The 22,361-nt window shown below is 39.2% G+C and overlaps 1 protein-coding gene across 2 annotated transcripts in view; it reads right to left on the bottom strand.

Moving 5' to 3' along the window:
- The window catches only part of ANK2 (ankyrin 2), a 379,623-nt gene that overhangs the window by 293,084 nt on the left and 64,178 nt on the right, over nucleotides 1-22,361 (bottom strand). The gene's annotated exons all lie outside the window — the stretch shown is intronic.

Below are 22,361 nucleotides of genomic sequence, written 5' to 3'. Positions count from 1 at the left end.
AAAAACCCACAATGACCCTGTTGAAGTTCATAGGAATTTTGCCACTAGCCTAAACAAAGTGGGACCAGATGCCATATTGTTTGCAGAAATGGCTCCACAGGACACTGAAAGCCACCATCTCACCAGATACCTTGTGAAAATCTGAGTGATGCTGCAGAGAGTTAGGAATGGAAAGCCAATGACTTCCCAGAAAACAATGTTCTTGGCTTACACAACTCAAGTTATAATGTAAGGAACAACTCCAAAATCATTAAAAATTAAGTTTCTAGAATGACAATTCAAGCATTTTTTAATTCAAAAAGCTAAGACTGCTAAGAAAGAACTGTGCTTGGTTTGTACAGAATAGGAATAGCATCAATCATACAATTAGGGATAAAATGTTTCCTTTTCAATTAAAGACTAGAACTGAACAGAAATTGAAAAGCAGAGTTATGTTAGGATTATGACCCCTGAAATAATGTATAGCTCTATCCCAGGCTCAGATTTGAGCTACTAGAGCCTCAAAGGGGTATCCTCAACTGGCTGAGGTTTAATATAACAACGGGCTTCCAGAGTTATTAGTATCAATGAAGAGAGGAGGTTATAAAGCATTTGTTCTCTACAGGTAAACAGGCTAATGAAATTATGCAGCTCCTTTCTTCCCTTGCTGTCAGCAGATCTTTAGTTAGCTGCAAGCTCATTACTGTCACTTTTGACAGTTGCAGTATAACATGGGAAACCATCTAGGGCTCAAAAGGCTGTACTGAAAAAAACCACCCATTTGGCTGAAGAGACACTAGATCTATACAATCGCAAACACTGAGGTCTTTCAAACAGATGCTAAGACTTGCCATTAACTGCAATATCTGGATGTCTGGAAAATATGCCAAGTTCACAGGTATAGATGTGGAACGACCACTGAGACACCATAAAAAACAAGAGAACTCACACATTGCACCATTACACACAGGGCCTCCTAATGGATGTCTGTAACTGCCCAAAAGAGCATATGACATGATTTTCAACCCTGCCAATCAATCCAGGAGCCACATCTGTGAAAACAAGGAGCCATTTTCTTGACCTTCCATCACACAGAAGGACAAGAAGAGTGCTTGTTCTAAAATACAAGGGAATAGGTTTGCATTCTAATAGTGGATGGCAGCTGTCTTTGCTGTGGTCACTCTCCCATTGACCTTCTTTCATTTATATCCATAGTGCACATTTCTCAAAGATGCATATTAGATTGGAAGTCCACTATTTATTACTGCAATGAAGACAAGGTCTTAACTCGGATTCACTGACCCGCACTCAAGGAAATATTACAGTCATAAAGCTTCAAAAAAGATTTTAACACATGCATACCTAGATACCACAGCAGATCATCAATGATTACAAAGTACAAATTAGACTCTTCCTTTTTCATTTACGGATAAGGTATATAGTTAGCCCAGGGACCTACGCCCTCTTCCTCTTCAAGTCCCCTCATGTAACACATTGGTAAGCAGGACAAACCTTGGTCAATCTTTCACTACTGTTTGTTTTTTTATCACAGATAGAAAAACATCAGTCTAGGGCTTTCTCTCTTCTCCTGACTTTTTTCCATTCTTCCTTTTTCTCCTATCTTGCTCTCACTCTTCCCCAGTCCTATCCTTCTTCCAATCTCCATTTCTGCTGTTACTGTCTTTTCCTTGATTAGTTCGTTTCCTAGTTCCACGCTCGTACGTCACACACAGCTCTAAAGTAGCTATCCACTTGTCACAGCTTGCTTTGCCAAAAGAAGACAAGGCTGTACTGAAGCAAGCCTGTACCTTCACGCACCTGCAAATAGCTCTGAAAGAGTTAACCACAGAGGGAGGTTCAAGAATACAGCCTAAGCATTAATGGCCATTTATCTTCTGACCCAGCAATGACTTGATGAGCAACCCAGCGCACAGATGAGCGGAAACGAGCAGCAGTTCAAGCCCATCCATTGGCAGAGCTTCCTACATCAGACACAAGCAGTCCTTTAAAGATTTCTTGCATAATTTCTTATCTGCAGCAAGAATATACTCCACAATTTCCACTGAAGGAAAACATTACCTCGACAGTCACTAAAATAAAACCTGAGCATACGGTGAAAGTTTGCTCTATTTTAGTACTGGCTTATCCAAAAAATCCAAGCAAATGTTTCATTCTGCAACCGGTACAAAGCGTTGCTACCACAAGAGCTCTGTTCCTCACTTTAGGAGGGCCTAGACTCAACCTAAGTGTTTCACGCAATAGGATGCTGTCCCTGACCAGCATCCTGGGGGCATTTTCTTTCCTATTAAACAGGCTGAAAGCTAACTTTATCAGCCAAAGACAAAACCAACAACAACAAAATCTTTTTCAAAGCATACGTGGGAAGCCACAGTGGAGGAGCATCAACCAGTGTAAATCAGCACTGGAAGCAACATGTGTGACTACGGCTCCTACACTGCCCAGGGTAAAGGGTGCCCAGAAGGAAACCAGGGGAAGACAGAGCTACACACAGAGCACAAAGCAGACTTCCCATGCAGAATAAACAAATTTGAACATCAACATTGATAAATTTAATCTTAGCAGGCAGTTTGACATCTTTCTTCAGTTTTATCACTGGGAATTTGAGAAACAAGTGGATTAAGACACTCGATCCAGAGCTCCAGGAAAGTTCAGTCCCTGAATGTGCCAAATCTTCTGCTTCTCTGCCTTTTTTCTTTGTTGCCTTCCCTAAGAGCTTTGGCAAGTATCATCCAAAACCATGTCTGTTTCTTCTTTTAGATCCTGACTCCTCAGTGTTAAATACCAGGACATTAAGCAGCCATCTCTTTCTTAACAGCACAACTCCTTACTTCAGTTCACACTAAAAGCATACAACCATCTTGTTTTGCAGATCACAAGCACTTCTTTGGCAGAAACAGACCAGGCCCTCCTCTGGCCTTTTGATTGTCTATGCACAAAAATGCATCTGTGATCCAGTCTCTCTGTGATAAAGAGGGAATAACATCCTCATCAGATGAGGATGTTTAGCTCCTTCTATTCCTTATGGGAGCGAGACAGCAGAATCCAATTATACTTACTTATCTGTACAGCAAATACGATACAAAAGTGTCCTACACATTGAGACAGGAAAATTAAATACAAATTTTCTACACAGCAGTTTGCACGCAGGTTCCCAGAGACAGAGCATCAAAAGCTCATCAATGCTTCTCCCACCTCCTCTGCTTCCTAAAAAAGAGGAAACCTTTCCTAAAAACTTAATCCAGAAACAGCTTGTAGAATTTCATTTCAATATAGTTAGGGTTTTTTCTACGGTACAAAAAGATTCTGTAACTTGGAATCCCTGTTTGCTCTGCCTAGATAATCACAAGGGAGTTTTCCAGTATCACTTAGAAATGACCTAAGGAAATGCCCAAGCAAACAACCAAAGACAGGAGGCCTCATCTAGTTTTCTGACAACTCTGATGAAACAATTTGACATGAACATTGCGCTTGCAGCACAGTAGAAGACAACATGCCCACAAAAATCACCACAACGCATCAAGCAGAAAACGATTAGGAAGACTCTTCTTTTCAATGCACTGAAGGGAAGCAGACATTGGTCTGACAATTCATATGTCTGAAGAGGTAAAACACTCACAGTTTCTTCACACCCAGACAGAAGCTAGCTATGTGCAACAGGATAATGCAAATCCAGGAAACTATACAGATGAACAGAGTATGCTCTTGTGTTTGAATTCATATTACCACGCCACCTCTGCACACACAATAAAGGTTGAGCTAACCTGGTCAAAAACAGAGATTGTTTCAATGGAGACCAAGAAACAATCACCAGTCATATGCAGAAATTCATGTGCTTGGATACACTACCTTTCCGATACTTGTGGCTTTTTTTTTTTTTTAATACTGGTTGTCCACTTGCAGCAGCAACAGCAGACATCTTCTAACATACAGCCTTTGAAAAACAGGAGTAACTCAGAGGCCTCCTAATTCAAACCTTTCTTCTAATCTTTGGGTAAAGAAACGTGGAGCCTGAGAAGAAAATTCTTAGCCATTGTGTAGATACGTAGGATGCAAGAACAGAAGGGCTTGCAGCCCCAAGAGCTATCAATCCAAGATTTGGGTTGTCATAATTTTTAGGTTTGCCCAGAGCAAATTCCCAGCTACCTTACAAGTAGCTGATATTTTCTAATAGGACAGGTCTTCTTTCTGGAGTTACTTCAATGACACAAATAAAGTGAAACATGATCTATATTGAAGAACTCTCTCCACAGCTTTGATGGGAACATTAGGTACACATAGTAATTAAATTACTGTTTCTCTTTAATTAAATTGACTCAGTTAGAACTTAGTTTTACAGTAAAAACAGGAAGTAAAAGCGCATTTCAGAGTTTCAGTCCATGAAGGCATTTGACACATTCTGTAGCTCCAGACAGAGACCAAGTTCAATCCTGATGTTATTTTGTTGCCTAAAAGTCAGATATTATCAGAAATAAAGCTGACCCTCTGACTGCCATTTTCTGGTCTATTGAAATGCACCTTCACGAAGGAAGGTTTAATCTGGTCTAACAGAAAATGTCAAAGCTTGACTAAATGTCAAGATTTCATTACACTCTGAAACAGTGTCCTGAAAAATAGCTGCAAGTGAGAGCCAATTTTTAAATATGCTTATTGACAATACACACACAAAAAAGTTAAAACAACCCCAAACATAATGTAACTAAAGTCCAGATTCTTACTAAAACTGAAATGACTCTTTTTGATTCCCTACTTATTTTACATTTTGTGACAATCTCAATCTAATTCGTAATTCTTAGGTGTTAAGAAGATAATTTAAAAATAAAATTTACCAGTAAAGACCAGATACTTACGAGGCTGTTGTATAGTGGAATATAAATGAAAATACAGGAAAAACTGAAACCCACGAAATACCAAACTTAAGTTTCCCAAGCAAGAAGGCAAAAACCGCCAAAATAGGAACCACTGAAAAAATGCTGTCATATTTTGACGACTAATACATAAACCTAAATAATTTCTAATAATAGACAAGTTGAAGACCAATTCCCAGCAATCAGATGTGCAATTATATAACTTCTGCAAAACAAATATTGTTTTATATTACTGCAATAATTATTGATATGATATTATTCATTTATGCTCTACTGAGTAAATATTTTTTCCTGTCTATTTTCACTTAAGGAAAACATGAGAGAAAAAAAAATCCACAAAAATAGAAAAAAATTACATGTACCATGTACCCAGGATGCTCTTATTCCATTGCTGAGATACCCAGCAGCCTAAGCACTACTTTTGTCCTGTCAATTCAATTCCTATGGAACAGATAGCAAATCAAAGAAAACTGTAACAAGTACCATAATATGCCACCTCTGAGGCACTGAAACTGAACTGTCCTTTTCCTCTTTGAGATGCCACCCTTCCAATAAGAGCAGCTGGACACTAGTGAGGCTGAAGTGGGTTGAACTGCGGCCACTCAAGAGGTCAGATTATGAATAACTGCATCTATGTACACAAACACACTATTTAACCACACAGCTGGTGCATCTGTCTCAAGACTAATTCTATCTTTTGGTCTTATACTAGTTATTAAACCTCGAAATCCCACCTGCACTACAAAATTAAACTCACGTTCCTCATTTTTACGTACCACATGTCCATGACTAATATGGACGTTCACCTTCAGGCAAATAAATATTTTGTGGCTTTATCTGAATTTTAAAGATTTGGTCTTTAAGCTAAAAGTGACACATACCCAGCAAGCTCCATCTATCAAAGGATCCTTTGACTAGCAAAGCTTCAGTGAACTGTGTGCAGTGATAAGCAGGACTTTAAACTGTGCCTCAGTGCATCTGCTTGATAAATCCATTTCAGAAAAAAAGTGTTGTGAAGCTGTGCAAAAGCAACCCACCTGTGGAGATAACTCTTAATGAGAAGCACAGGTCCAAGAGTGTTCATTCAACTTCCAGGTGGACTGGAGTCCACTCTTCACCAGAGCAAAGCAGAAGCCAGGACCATGTGCGTGGGCACTCATGTAGACCATTTTTAAACAGGTTAAATTTACTTAAATTAGTAAATTAAAATAAATTGATACCATACAGATTTAAAACGGTTTTGCATCAGTTTTACAACAGAAGAATAAGTTATTGTGAGATAAAAAGTTATAATCTATAGTAGACCAATAACTCTGCCCTTCTCATAGCCTGTGGTAAGCAAGTCAAAACAACTAAATGCATACCTGCGTATGCCCCTGGACAAGTACCACAGATCAGTAAGTGCCATTACTCACATTACAGGCCTTTCAGTACATGGGCCACAAGCTTGTAGGTCCAGGCAAAAGCAAGCATTGTCCTTGGTAGGCAAACCTTATGCTGTAAGCATGTTCAGAATCTCACCTACTCCACATAAAAAGCCAGAGCAAGTTAGATGCAATGCTTAGCCCAGTTCCTGCTTTGCACAAAGCTTTCATGCTTAGAGACTCATTTAGGTAAAGTGACATCAAGGTGGATGCAGAGAGATTATTTTTTTCAAGGATGAAGGCAAACTGAACAAAAAGTTGTCAGGAAATAATGAATGACTGCTCGCATGTTTCTCACACCATTGTCTGAGTTACTGTAGGTACTTGGGTATCTGAGCTCAGCAGCCAACAGGAATTTTTACCATAGTATAACAGACAAGGCAAATCACTCTTCTTGCCTTTAACATCCAGGTCATTAAGCTCTATCAAAGATGTAACCCATTTGCCTCGCTAAGTCTGAAGAGCCTATATTGCACTATTTATAAATACGCATAAAATACTATGAAGTTGAGAACCTGCTAGCCTCCATAGTACACTTGTTACCTAGCCAGATTTATTTCTCCAACAACTCTGACTTCACATTCTTTATCCTCACAAAGTGCAGGTGTTGAGCAGGTTCAGACAAAAAGAATTTGCTACCGACGTAGCTTCTAGGTAAGCCATGCCAAAAGAGGGGGAAAAAGAAGAAACTAGTGTATAACGATACACCTGCTTCCTCATGGATCTCAGAATCTGTGAAGTTTCAAGGCTGCTTCTCTTCCTACCTAATGGTCCTAGCTAAAAATACCTGTTCGGAACACCATCAAGCTTCCTCTGTTCCCTCTCTATCCCGAGTTTTACTAGAGGATCAATATGCCTTTCAGCTGTAATTTAAATTGCACATTATTTCCAGCATTTTAAAAAGGACAAATTTTTACTAGTAGTATCCCAAGGTAGCTGATACTTTCTATTTCCCTCTGCCTGAATAGAGCTCCTAATGGAGCAGGAGGAGCTAAAGTAAGGGTTTGGGCCATATAATAAGTCATATATGCTGACAGGATAAACATTCAGGGGCATGCTTTAAAGAGACCACCAAGTAGAAATCTTCAGAACAAATCAATACACTTTAAAGGAGTCAATACTTATACAATTGCTTCTATTCCCTATTAAAATGTTCAAAGGTTTAAATTAGTCTCAAATTCTGCAATTCACAAAACAATAACACAACTGCGGTCTGCTTCAGTTTGTGATTTGTGAGTTTTTAAGCTAATCAAAGTCAGACTGAGCTACCCTATGTCAGAGAAATGGCTTATGACTTAGTTTTCAGAATTATAAAAACTACCATTCATTTTCCTACGGAAGACATTTTCCTTGTGTTATTTAAACAGGGCTTTGCATTCAGGAATTCAGAAACGGAACTGACATTTCCTTTTGGTACTGCTTCTTTAAAACACTGTATAATCAAATGTCACCTCTAATGCAAGTTCCCTAGTGCAACATACTACCGCCTCACAACCATGTGGTGGAAAGATGGATGAGCAGAAGGTGGCAATAGAGCATCAAATCAAAATCTGTATAAATTTTATTCATAATTAGATGCTTGCTGTCACGATGAAACACACACATACAGATGGGTCATACACCTCCAATGAAAATGCAACATCATCTAGGCATGATTTCTTATGGCCACATTACTCTAGGGTAAACCTAAATGTAAGAAGACTGCCTTTCTCCTTGTGTAGCTGGCATAATTACAAGATTTTCCTAACCACTTCAGTATGCTGCCTACACGGTTCCCTATATCTATCCTAAAAATACTGAAAACAGGGGGTGTTGTGCAGTTCATCAACAGAAAAAATTATTATAAGCCCGGGTTCCTCCAGCTAAAAAGCCATATTTTAAGCACCTATCCTAAAGCTAGAGTTGAAAAGTGATATATTTGCTGCAATAACATTCTCCTTTGTTGCCAAAATGTCCTCTCCTGAGCACTGGTGGAAAGTGTACAGAAAACTTCATTTTACTCTTTCCAAGATCAAAATATTTTGGCTTAACACTTCGCTGTTAATCAGGTAAGCACACAAATTAAGCTCATCTCAAGCTTGTAGTTAAGCTTGAAAACATCAGCTCGTCAGTATCCCCAACGGGCATTTCACACTGCTTCGTAGAGAGTCTTCTCAAACCCGTAACCTGCCTTTAACGAGAAGCAGAGAACAACAATAATAATTATTATTATCGTTCTTTGGAAAGGAAGGAGGACGTTGCCTCCGCAAACGAGGAGGTCGAGAGCCGGGTGGGCACCCCGAGGGTGACGGCCGCGCAGCGGGACGGACCGACCGACCCTGGCCGGCGCCCCCCCGGGAACCGCCCCCGGGCCGGGAGGAGGGAAGGAAGGAAGGAAAGAAAGAAGGCAAGGCCTCCCTCTTTCGGCCAAAGGGACACGAAGCAAGCGGAGCCGCCACACGCTGCCTTAAAGGAGATGACGATTCGAAGGCAACTAGTTTTTTTTTTTTTTTTTCCCTCTCCCCCCACGGTTCTGACGCAGACAAATACAACAGGATAAAACAACACGGGAGAGGGAACATTTTACTGCAAGCCAAGATAAGCCTTTTTTAAGCACTGATTTTCACGCATTGCGGAAGGCCATTTTTCTAAAGCTGCAAAACATTTGACATTATTATTTTGAAGCTCTGCATAGGTCTTCCGGTTTCAAACCTCTCGGAATAAAGCTGCTTCATAACATCGAAGCAGCAACAGAGCAAGCGGCTTTCCTGCCCCCCCCCCCCCCCCCCCCCCTCCATGTGGCAGTACCTGCCCAGGGCACTGCCACAGCTCCACCCCAGCTCCAGTCCATCAAGGTTTGGGGTGACACAAGTCTTCCCCGATAAGCCACGCAAAAATTCAGCCCCACAGAGCCATGCTTACCAGCCATTATTCAGGTTTCAGGGCTAACGTTACAGGCACTGGGAGCTGAAACCCAAGTAGTATATTTTAGTTACACACATTTATTCCCCCCTTACAAATACACCACGGTTACTACATGCCAATCAGCCGAAGACAGGGAGGGCATGTGAAAGCAGCCTGATTAAAAAGGGGCAGTGGCTGAACTTCCTACCTCAACTGCAAGTGGAAGGGAACCGAGAAGCAAAGCCAGAGAGAAATTCTCTCTAGCTCATTTAGCAGTGACCACAGCCAGTGAGTGGCAGGTCTCCGTCTTTGCTGTCAATCACGGGAGGCTGGAAACTGATACATAATGGGCCACAATGTCTTCCTTCGTGTCTCTTCAGTGATTATACCGTGCTAAGTAACCATCTCTGGCAACAGCTCTAACGGTCTGCAAGTATATCAGGACCCCAGCACTGCCAGGTGCAGATCTGTGTGAATACCAAGCTATAAATACATATGCGGACTTCAGTCACTGCTCATCCACCACAAAAAGGATCCCATGAGCATATCCATTGCTGGACACATCATTTTCTCTATGTCACTGTAAAAGATCATATCTTTAAAAAACCAACAAAACGAAGCAAATGGAAATAGTCAAAATATCTAACATCCTAAAAAGCCTACCAGACTTAAATACAGTGTTAGCAAACATTATTGAAGTGGCAAAGAGAACAAGATCCTCAATTAAGATTTCAAATGACTGAACATTTAAGTGCATTGGTGTCTAGCTGCCTAATGTACCTGAAAGCAATCTTTAAAACAGTATTTTAATATTGATACAGAGTTTATAAGGTGACCATTTAAATGCCATAAGGCATGGAGAACAAGCATCGGAGAGAAAATAAACACGTATAAAAGCTGTAGTTAGGTATTCACATGTGCACACATTCTGCTAAAATATTAAAGAAATACCTCTTAGCAGCTATAATTTCAGCTTGCTCAAACACTATGCCAAGAACACACATCCACCCGCACACACGTGCCCATCCAGGGAGATGGTCTGAGGACAGCAGCCTCCTGCCCGCCCCAGCCACCAGAGCTGATGCACTGGGACCCCAGGGCCACACACCCACCTCCCTCACAGTTTCTAGCTAAGCTGTTACTGCTGAGCACTCAAATACGTGAAAGCACATTTTTAAGGCATCCTCGGAGACTATTTTTCCACAGCGGTAACCTCAACACTTAAGTCCCTGTTACCCTACTGCAGTATTCCAACTGATTATACTTCATTTATTAGCATACCAGTTTTCTGATAAAGGCAGGAGAGGTTGGAGGCAGCTGCTATAAATCAGTATAGCTCCATGAATTTGGAACGAAGTACACACATTCAGCTTTTTATCCTAGAATCGTTCTATACATTCATGCTTTATGAATGAATCTAGCTTTCCAGTTTTGCAATCAACCTAAAAACACCTCAGTATTTTCCTTTTTTTTCCTTGTAAATTAAAGAACTAAAATCCCCTTTAAAAATTCAAATCAATGTGCATCAGGAAGTTATGACAAATTATTCACATGATATTATTCATATTAATAGATAGGCAATTTCAAGACCATGTTCTCATCATACAGCTGAAAACCTCTTCTAAATAGCACACACTTCTTCCATTGAGATTAAGGAGTTAAAAATCAAGGGACAACGATCCCCTCAACAGCAACTAATAAAATTATTAGTAGACACTTTCTGAACAACACAGTCTGGTTTGCTGAAATATTAATAACTTATTACTGAGCAAAATGAAATGACTAAAATGTAAAACAGGAAAAAACCTATTAACTAAATATTGGATTTTCTTTAAAAAATATTTAAAAGGTAAGCTACACAGCATAGCAACCAACACTTGCTAATCTCTTAATTATCAGTGTTTTTAAATAACTTAGCTTCACTACTACCACAGCTACAGCTTCCTGACTGGTTAACAGATAAAGAAAATTATTCAGAAGCTATTTCTTGCCCTGGCTTGTTGTCTGGCTTACTGACAACATTACATGACCCCAACTCTCCAACAGGCTGGCAGGGGACCATTTAGACTTCATTCCAGAACATTGGCCTTTATCAGAGAAATGTTGCACTTGAGTCCCATATAAATAACTTGGCTTCCCCTTGAAACATGGACTTGGACACAGTTTGGGCATTAACAGAATTTGTTACATGCTATCATTGCCTTAATATGGGAGTCCAGTTTAAGGGAAATGATGAGTAATATACATTTTGTTCTTTGGTGGTTAGTAACTATGAAGTAGATTAAACAGCACAAACTAATTAAAACCAGATGAAAGAGAATAAGAAAGGTATGAAAAACATTTCCTTTAAAAAAAAAGATAACTCCTAAACATTATTTTTCTTAATTGTCTGTGCCCATCTCTTAAGTAAGTCAAAATTGACTTACATGCCATGAAAAGACTGTCACACACCCAGAAATAAACTTAGTAATCACCAACCACCACCACCCCAAACTTTGGAAAAAAACATCATTTTCAAGCCAATTTTATACTAATGACATAACACAAAAAACCCAAAACCAAAACTAAACCCTGACATATATGTTTGCAAAGAGCAGCTCATCTCTCAGAGCATATCCCAAAGACTGATAGCATGAGTTTTAAAGGAACAGCAATGGGAGAACTGTCAAAACATTTATACTCAATACATGTATGAAAGTAAATGAAACTTCATTTACTCAGCTTGAGTGCATACTTTCAAATCAACATGATACTTAGGTAAACATATGGACTTGTATTTACTGTAGCTACAGCCCTGAAAAGGTACTGTCACATATGACTCAAATCCAATTCCTGTCATTATACCGATGCCTTTTGGCAATATTTATCTTAACAGTAATAATTTATTGGTTATACTTTGATGTGCCAAACTATTTAAACAAGAGTTGTTTTCCCTTCTAACTAGCACCCCGTTGTTTTGCTGGATGAGCTTACAACTCCACAGGGTGCATGAACAGCAACGTTCAAGCAACTCCTAGTGCTGCTATAGCACTACCAAGGAGATCTAGAAAATATCAGATGTCACACACAAATAAAAGTTGTATTACTGGACTTGCACTGTTGCTGTTGAGGACATGCTGCAGCCCAGAAGGCCAGATGTAGGCTTCAGGGACTATGATTTCCTTCCTTCTAAAATTGCCACGATATTAGTACATCAATTCAGCTCTCAGCATTTTCATAATTTCTCCCATTCGCAGTTGTCCTGGTTTCAGGCGGGATAGAGTTAATTTTCTTGTCAGTAGCCGGTACAGTGTGTTTTGGATTTAGCAAGAGAATAACATTGAGAACACACTGATGTTTTAGTTGTTGCTAAGTAGCACTTAGAATAAGTTAAGGGTTTTTCAGTTTCCCATGTTCTGCCAGCAAGCAGGTGCACAAGAAGCTGGGAGGGAGCATGGCCAGGACAGCTGACCTGAACTAGCCAAAGGGATATTCCATACCATAGAACATCATGCTCAGTATATAAACCGGGGGAAGTTGGCCAGGAGGGGCAGATCACTGCTCAGGCATTGGTCAGTGGGTGGTGAGCAACTGCATTGTGCATCACTTCTATTTTCTTGGGTTTTATTTATCTTTTTTTGTTGTTATATTCCTTTTCATTACAATTATTTTTATATTTTATTATTATTGATATTACTATTATTTATTTTACTTTAGTTGCTAAACCATTCTTATCTCAACCCACAAGTTTCACTTCTTTTTTTCAATTCTCCTCCCCATCCCACAGGTAGAGGGGAGGAGTGAGCAAGCAGCTGCGTGGTACTTAATTGCTGCCTGGGGTTAAACCACAAGAGCAATTAAAGCAGAAAGTGTTTAAAGAAGAGCAAAAAGTCATCTTAAAATTTCCCAAGTAGGGACTAGACAATCTAGACCAAATTCTTACACTAACAGATATTACTGCTGTGGTACGAAGAGCAATGTTTGCAGATTGCCTAACAATTTACAGTATAAGGGCAAGTTGTGTGTTATGCCAAACTTCAAACACTGTCAGTGCTTTGAGTCTCTCTCAGGCTGACAGTCTAGCCGTATAAAAAACAGAAATTGTGTGTGCAGAACAGATTATTTTAAGAAAATTCTTACCACCATTTATTTCACAGAAAACCTCTAGAATATTCATACTTTGGAGCACAGACTTAAAAATCTGGCAGCCATGTCAGGGATAAGCTTTCTGCCATCCCCATGAAAATTCACCCCAAACTGAACAAGTCCCAGGCCTCTAAAAACACAGGTTACATTTAATGTTACATTGCCTTTCCTGTGTATAGTGCTTTTCATAACTAGTTCGCAAAGCACTTGGAAATGAGCACTTTGCTATCATTTTGCCATTTCTTTAAACAGAAGTTTAAAGGTGAATAATAATTTTCTATAAGATTCAGTTTGCATTCAGCATCATCTGTCCCCTTCCATCCCAGCTAATTACTGAACTGTGCTTATGCTTCGCTCCACATTGCCCCTTGCAAGCAGGGCACACAGCTGGCAAGTGCTCCGCATGGCACCGGGCTCCAGCAGAGAAGAGCAAAAGGAAGACTGTCTCCCTCGATACTCCTGCCACGTGCTGCGCATCAGGGGAAAGGACAGACCACCCTGCACATGAAGGGCTGAAGAGGAAGAGAAGGGAAGAACATGCAAGGAGCAGGACAGGGCAGAAAGCAAGAATACTTTGTATACACTTACAGATGCTACCAAACATTCCCCTACAATTCCAATTGGGGTACAGTTCCTGTCTTATCCCTCCAGTGCCACAGGTTCACAGACCAGGTGGAAGTGTCCCGGCGCTTGCAGGTGTACTCTTAGTGCAGATGGAAGAAAGCTGTGCTATACTGCTGAGGAGTCATACCTTGCCAGGGACCTACCTAAAGGGAATTGGTTTGACTCAATGGGATGAGGCTCTGTCCCCCACTTCTGATGCATTTTCAAATTTCCTACACTTCAACAAAGTTACTTTAAAATCAGGAAACTAAGAAAAAAATCATTTTCAATGTTTGAAATGAAAGATGGGAACAACATGTAATGCCAAAAATAAGAAAACAGAGTACATTAATTTCTTGTGTTACAGAATCAATAGATGCTTTTTCATAAAACCCTTGCATCATTCAGCACACAAAGTGGATGGAGCGCCTCAGTAAGAGCTTGCTATTTTGCCTTCACTTTTTAACCCAGCTGTGACTACCAAGTTATTAATTTCCTGATGGCTTCCTTTGGAAAACTAATATTTTATAAATAAAGCCATATATATGAGAGCAAGAGAACTATCAAGACAGTCAGCTACTGCAAAGGCTCAAATGCAGTCAAATTTCTGTCTTTGGTACATAGTATTCTTTTTTTAATATTTTGGTTTTGTTCTTGATCATATGCCCATATTCAGCACAATACTTCAACTGTAGCAATAACTATCCATAATCTTTGACATCACTATTTTCCTTCTTAAACCTTGTATTTACTCACCCTGAATTTAAGACATGAGGCTTCATATGTCCCACCCCAGCAGCTAGAACAGAGGTGGTGACAGGAATTTCCCTTCATTTAGCAATATGGAAAGGGTTTACCTCAGCTCAAGGAGGGACAAGTTTGTGAAAGAGAAAACTACTGAGGGTTATTAAACACACAGAGACAATATCCAGCTCAGGAAAGCCCCTGAGCTGAAAACAGCTGGAGGCTGGGAGATTATTCATGGGAAGTATGAGATGCACTTGCCCTGTTCTTACTCTTCCCCAAACACCAGGCTGTGGCTGTTGTTGAGGAGAGAACACCAAGAAACACAGACCCTCAGGTCTGATCTTGAAATTCAGCTTTTATGGATAACAAATATAGTTATGATCTGAATGCCCAGGCAAAGTTTATTTCATTGCATGCTTTCAGACTGTCTGAAGAATAAGGCAAGCAGCAGTTCATCAATTAACAGCATATTTACAGTTTCAATACTATCACTACCAATGAAGTGTTTTTAAAAACATTGGTTAACAAAATAGAAAGAACAAGAACAAAGTAGAGCATTTTGTAAATTTTTGGCCACATTAGAGGTAGTAATCTTCATACAGACAAACTCCTGTTGTAAAGCTATGAGAAGATACGGAGCAAATGGCAGCTCTCAGCTAACCCTCCTAACAGGGAGGCGTAAATAAAACTGTCACATACTCTCACATTAACCTTTTCCTAAATAGGAGGATCATTTCTTCCTCCTCTGAAAACACCATCTGTGCTCTCCTGGATGGTACTAGCCTTCCTTGGATGATTTCTGTTATTCCATTTCTGATGCATTAGGACAGGCATCCGATGTTGAACATTATTTATGGAGGATCCTACATCAGACTTCTGTTTCAGTATTTGTCCAGTCCTTAACACAAGGCAAAATTCAGGTTTTCCAGCTGCTACTCCATTTTAAAGTTTTGGAAAACTAATGGCTCATTCCAAAAATCATTAACTGCTTTTCTTGAATAGTTACTAAATGGAGACCCCAGCAACTTATTCCACTGCATGTTACCTCGTATCCACCTGCTAGAAATTTCTCCTGCCAGAAGGCTCAGCTGTAGGTTCTCAGCAACTTCATACCCACCAACCTAAATTTTGCATCACTCAAAAGACACTTAGTTGGATTTTTTTAATTCCTCTATTTGCATTCACTTAAAAATCTCTTCTATAACAAATTGTAAACAGAATCTTTAGAAAAGTAACCAGTTCCCATCTAAAAAAAAAGTGTTTGTCTAAGCATTAAAGAACTAAAATGTAGCAGAAAGTGCCTATTGCCTACTACTGTGCAGGATTTTATCCAAGTGCTTTGAGTTTAACTCAAATGCATCAGCTGACTCCGTCTGAGAATTTATAGAAATTCATGAACGTTTGCTAAACTCAACCAAAAATATGGTCTTTGTTTTATTTAATGTACACTTATACACTCTATACCCACTCACATACGTGTACATATATATACATATATATATATACGTATACACACACACTTCGATATATTTAATTAAAAATGTTTGGGAAAAATACAAATTGAATTGCACAGCTTTGATATTTAGAATACACAACTGCCTCCCTATCACTTTTATGACCTTTTTAGTTAATCTAATTACCATTAAAGCAGATCATAATTTGTTCTTGTGGCTAAAAATTAATGAGACAAATTGCTGTGACATTACAGTCTCAGCAAAACAAGAGTAGACAATGAGGCAGACCAGCTTTCTTCGGCTTCATCAGCTAAAATGCTCTGAGTACCCAAAGGAAATAAAAATTATGTCCTCTACCTTTACATTCCCACCTCTGCAACAAAGCAGGCCTCTGAACCATAGACATTACAGCCACAGGTGGTTGTAAAAACTAAAGAGCAGGTTTGCAGTCACTTTAAAATATATGCAATATATGTCAGCCCCTTCCCTCCTTCCCACTACCCAAGTAAATCTGGAAAATAGGTTTGGTGAGGGAGTAAATAGATTGCTTTTATAACACTTCATGGAAAGCTTTGTGTTCCTAACCTGAGGCATACATTGGGGGCAATATTTTGTTACCTCAGCTTGCTTCCCGTTTAATAGATTAAAAGTTTGGGGCTATTATAATTCTCTTAATTATTATTTCACACCATTGTAAAGTAGTCTAGGGAAGCCAAGGATTTATAAAATCAGAGATATTAACTACATGCCACTGATGCTTTATGAAGGAAAAAACATACCCTGTCCATTAGGGCAAAAAAGTGATGAGACTGACCTAGTTCACCCTCAAACGTGTCAATGGAAACCTTTCTACCATTAACACTTACATCCAACACAAACACAAACCTCACTTCCAATTGATTTTGCATTGACTCTTGAAATACAGGCAATGAAACCATCTTCAGAGAAAACAGAACAGGCATGAAGTGCTCAGATCAACAGATTAGATGTGCATTTTTAAGTGGCACTTGAAAACTGAAGAGTGAAGTTTCTCCAGTATATAAATACACTTAAACATATGCACAAGCTTAAATGGATGACTTTTGATACCCCTAAATCTTTCATGGTGTTTGAAACCCTGACAAAGTTGTATACCTTGGCCTTAACTTCAACATGTACCTGTGCTAGAAATAGCATTGGAACATGGATGGAGAAAAGCAGAGACAACAATATTCCATCCTTACATTTCATCTAAGACTGTTACTACCTATGTTCTAGCTTCTACTCCCAGCAACAATTAATATACTGGGCAGAAGACATAGCATTGCCTCCTAAAAGGTTTTGTCTAGCTAGAGAGAAGACCAATTGGAGACAAGAACAGCATAAAATAGTTGAATTTCAACTTCTAAAAGACACCAGGGATTATCCTTGCTTGATTTACCAAGCTTGTCTGTTTAGGTATATAAAAATTTGTAGTGCTGCTGAATAAGCATTACATGATATGATTGCAGGACCGGTTGTTAAGGTAGCTCTCTGCTGTTGTTTAAATGTAAAGGAAATACGGAATGCCAAAAAACTACTGGTATCCAATTAATTTGTCAGAGTATTTGGAGTAAGCTTAATTTCCCATTCTTATTCACCTCTTAACACAAAGCCTTGTCCAAAACTGCCCATTTACAAGTATTTTTTTTAAAATAGCAACACCCCCTAACATACATGAAAGGATTTGCAGCTATGCAAATGGGGCAGGGGGTTGGGGTGGGTGTCCAAGAAAAAAAGGCAACCAATAATTATCACCTGAAACATTAAAACAAAGAGAATACCTTTAGAAGTAGCTCTGCAAAGAGGCCAGACCCATGTTTTCCATCTCTTCTGGCACAATAAGGAAACTGCAAAAACTGCATGAGAACAAAGTGTTTCCTCAACATATGTTTATAAACAGAATGCAAGAAATTTATCTGGCTGATAAGAACTACCCATTCTCTCATTGGAAAAACATAATGCCTTTTTGACTGCCATACTTGTAGTAAAAGAAAATAAGTAAGATTTTGGCAGAAAAGCTAAGACAGATTAAAAAAAAAAATTGGCAGCCAACCTGTTGCTCTTCGCAGTCAAGGCTTCACATGTCAAGTTTTACTTTATGTCTAGAAAATGAGCCGTGGAAAGGCTTAGGACCATATCAGACACTTCCTCAGGATTTATACTTTAGGCTCCTTTTTAAATAAAGCAAAGTCACTTTGGAATATCTTAGCCTATCTGAAGTAGCTTCTTCCTTCTATTTTTATGCCCAGGAAAAAAAAAAGGGGGGGTGGGGGGGGCGGGGAACGACACAACAACAAAACAAACAAGAAGAGAACAAGCCATGGCAAGGCCATATACAATCTGCTGCTTAAACAGTGACTGCCTCAAGCAAGAGATGCTTTCCTCACCCATTTTCTTCCCAGCTACTAAACTGAAAGCTATTTTCAAGCATGGCTACACAACATCTTAAAACAGCTAATACTCATTCACAGTGCATCATTCAGCCCTTGGCCAACATATCCAGCCTCCCACGCCTTCTGGTGGCAGTCTAGGTTCAAACCTAGTACTGGACACTTGAATTATCCTGTGTGCCTTTACAGCCCATTAGTTTCAACTTCTGATGGAGCAGTCCCTCTTTGGCTGTGTTTAGCTTAGCTGCTAATTGCCCCAGCATCTGAAAGCATTCCATGTAAAAATCAATAGCAAGAATGAAATACTTTTAAGTCTTTATAGAGACTCTGGAATTTCTCCCATTTTGTAGTCAGCGATCCCAAGAAGATAAAAAGAAAATAACCATGACTTCTCCATGCTCATTTTGGTTACGATAAAAATATGCTTTTCCTTGCATTTTGTAACACAGGCCAGATTCTGATGGATTAAATTAATCATGAAGAAAATAAGCCTCTTGCATACCTACAACGAAATAGAAGAGGGCAAAAAGCAGCGCAAACTCACCACACACTATTCATTCTTGTTTTGAAGGAACAGTCTAAAGTCAATGGGTAATTTATTCATTATCCCCATTTAAACTTTCACGTCCCCTGAAGCTGCCAACAAAAGTACCATTTAATGTGAAATGCTGTGCAGGTTTTTTTCAGATGTAGGTATCAGTTCCTTAGAAAATTCAAACAGGCAGATAATAGTCACAACTTAAAATCACTGTACATCTAGTCAGAATTTTAAGATATGCATTTTGTACCATTTTTAAACACAGCACAAAAATAAACATGAAGCTACAGCAATGCAGCTGGAAGGAAAGCAGGAGTACAGCTAAAAATGACTTTTCACAGAATTGCAAAATGGTTTGGTTGGAAGGGACTTTCAAAGATCATCTAGTCCAACCCTCCTGCCATGGGCAGGGACATCATGTTTTGTGTTTGTGCATACAAGCATTTCAGACACAGACCTCAGAAAAGATGCAATTTACCTTTTAACGTACGCTAACAAACAAAGAAGAAATCCTGAAGTGCTGCATCTGTTTTTTAAGGAGAAAAAAAAATAATAAAGATAAGGTGCAGACATAAAATATTTCTGTCAGTTCTAAAACTTCCATTGCTCACTCTGAAAATCTTCATACAAGCATACATGTCCTCTGCTTACAGCCCTTTTCACTAATACAACAATGGGGTTAGCTACAGGAAAATACCACCAACAGAGTGTGTGACACAGTCAAAGAGCTGCGTACTCAGAATCAACTTGGATAAGAGGTCACCTCAGGCTCAGAAATATTTGGCAAGATGATCAATTGTTCACACTGTAGTATAAAACAGTGATCTTCACTACTTATTGAAGTAAAGCAGAAAAGTAGCATTGCATTTGTTACTGAGCACCTATGAATCAAAACTTCCAACATACACAAATAAAAATATGGAAGCATCCCGTTATAGCTTACAGTTAATCAACACAATTCTCCAGGTAAAACCAGGCTGTAGAGCATGACCAATTCTCAACTTTCCAAAACAAGCGTAGGATCCAATTCTGTATTCATTTCAGTAAACCCAATCTTTCCCAATGCTTATCAGTCTAGTTATCAGGACCAACTGTGAGACAGTTTTAAACTAATTAGGCATTACACAATGCCTTCCCCATTCTTCCAAGTCAGGCAGACATATAACAGAAAACAAAATTACATCCTCCCTTTGCTCCAGTTCCAAAACTTACCTCCTCTCCTTTGGAGTTAGTTGAATTTAGCATGCAGAATTACCCTCCTAGTTCCACAGAAACTGAATCTAACAAGCATGGGGTTTTCCCCCCAAAATGACACTATATTGCTTACAGTTATCAATTCTAACTACTGTTGTATTAACCTAATATTCTTTAGCATTCTTTGCATTAAACAGAAAAGTAAGTTGCCAAACATCTCAATACTTCAGTGATTCTTACAAGCACCAAGTCACTCTTCAAAATTTTACTAGCATGATTATGAACAGTGTACTGTCAAGCTACAGAATTCACCAGATGTTTCAAACACACAATAAGACACATCAAACACAGCTATAACTTGTATCTTTAGGGATCCAGGACAAATCCTTCAGCAGATAAATTCCACTGACAGGAACTTTGCACCACATTGACCCATCAAATCTGTACCCATGTTTTGCAGCAAACTGCATAGAGACTTTTCCTTCCCTGCTAGGTCTGTCCTGCTCAGATTTTAGTACCATATTTGCCAGTGGATGAAAAGATTGCAGTATTAGTGTGGAACAGAAATCATAGTGACTGAAAAAAGCTTAGCATGTAGGAATTGCACACTACCATGTATAGTGCATTAGTTCATAAAGGAATAGGTATGTTAATAAAAGAAGCCTAACAAAAAAAAGTATTTGCCTGCAGAGCAGGCAGAAAGCCACTCCAGTGAGATCTTCTGTCCTGTTGACCACTTTTACAGTTGTATATTTTTTCATGGTCTCATAGTAGCCCCTTTGCATTCCAATGCACCTGTGTAAGCTTACTAACAAGGCAGTGGAGATCTACTGATCCCTGCTTTTTCCATAAATATGGTACCAAAAATAAAAAGTATTATAACTCAGAGAAGTCCAAAATATAGCTTCTTATGCCCCTGAATAATAGAAATCCAGCCCAGTGTACCTCTGTTCTTTGTTTGGACATATATCAGATACAAAACTGCATCACTTGTAAAGGATAACTATTTTGAGCTGACTGCAAAGAGGTTCTTTTATCATATCTAAATCATAAGACACAATAGATGTCTCTCAGGTAGGAGATGGGGCAGATTTTGCCATTCAGCTTCTATTCACAGAGGTTTTGGGTTCTCTAATGTTGAAAAACCATCACAACAATCAATAAGAGATTCCAGGCAGATTCTCTTGTAAAGCTGGATGTTGAACAACCCAGCAGCTGACTTGGTTTTTTAAAAAAAATTACTGCATCTGTCAGCATTTTATCAGGTGCTGTAGCAATTGCCCCAGTTGTGGATCACCAATAAGAAAAAAAAAAGTGGCTATTAACAGCCAAGCCAGAGACAAGAAAGGAATGAAAGGGTGATGCCTGTTCTGCAGCCTGGCTCCACGGAAAGCTGGGGAGAGCATGTGCCATAAATCCAGTAAGCAGCTTTTATCAAAAGCTTGAAGAGTGAAAGACAGGGCAGCATTTCCCTGCCGCATAGCACAACTCTGGCCACCTTGTTCCCCCCAATAGCAAATAAACACATTTTATTCTGTGATACAAGAAATATATATATACACACACACACAGACAGGTCTGATTGCCGAGTCCTTAGTGTCTTCAAAGAGACAACACCTACCTCTCATTTCAGGCAGTACAAAGGCTCAGTTGAGCACTGGGGAAATCCACATGAACACAGTTCGTATTTCCACTGGTATCTCTACAATCATACAAGCTAGAAACTTGTGTTTTTAAAAGGCAAGGCAAAGTTACCAGAGAACAGGGACACTCTGAAATCTTAGAGGATTTTGACCTACTTTTGAGAAACCCTGACCTTACCACGTTGTTTGGCATTTGACTAAATGAACTGTACAATCTCAGTATAATGTTTAAAGTCCTTTACTAAGAGCTTTAATGTGTGCATATAGCTTGACAGACAAAAACATACGTAACATGAAAATGGCAGGGGGGGAGTGCATCTGTACTTCAAGAACCAACGTGGCAGGTTGCTTGAAATGGTAATGATGCAGCTCATAGACCAATGCCCTGTTTACTGAGATGACCTCTGAGAACTTTCAAAGGCATAATATAAAATTAGATTATTATTCCCATAAAAATTAAAGGTATTTTGTATT

This window comes from Accipiter gentilis, chromosome 12, assembly GCF_929443795.1.
Source record: "Accipiter gentilis chromosome 12, bAccGen1.1, whole genome shotgun sequence".
Classification (NCBI taxonomy): Eukaryota; Metazoa; Chordata; class Aves; order Accipitriformes; family Accipitridae; genus Astur; species Astur gentilis.
The sequence above is the reverse complement of the archived record's forward strand: the minus strand, read 5'-3'. Positions and strand labels throughout refer to the sequence as shown.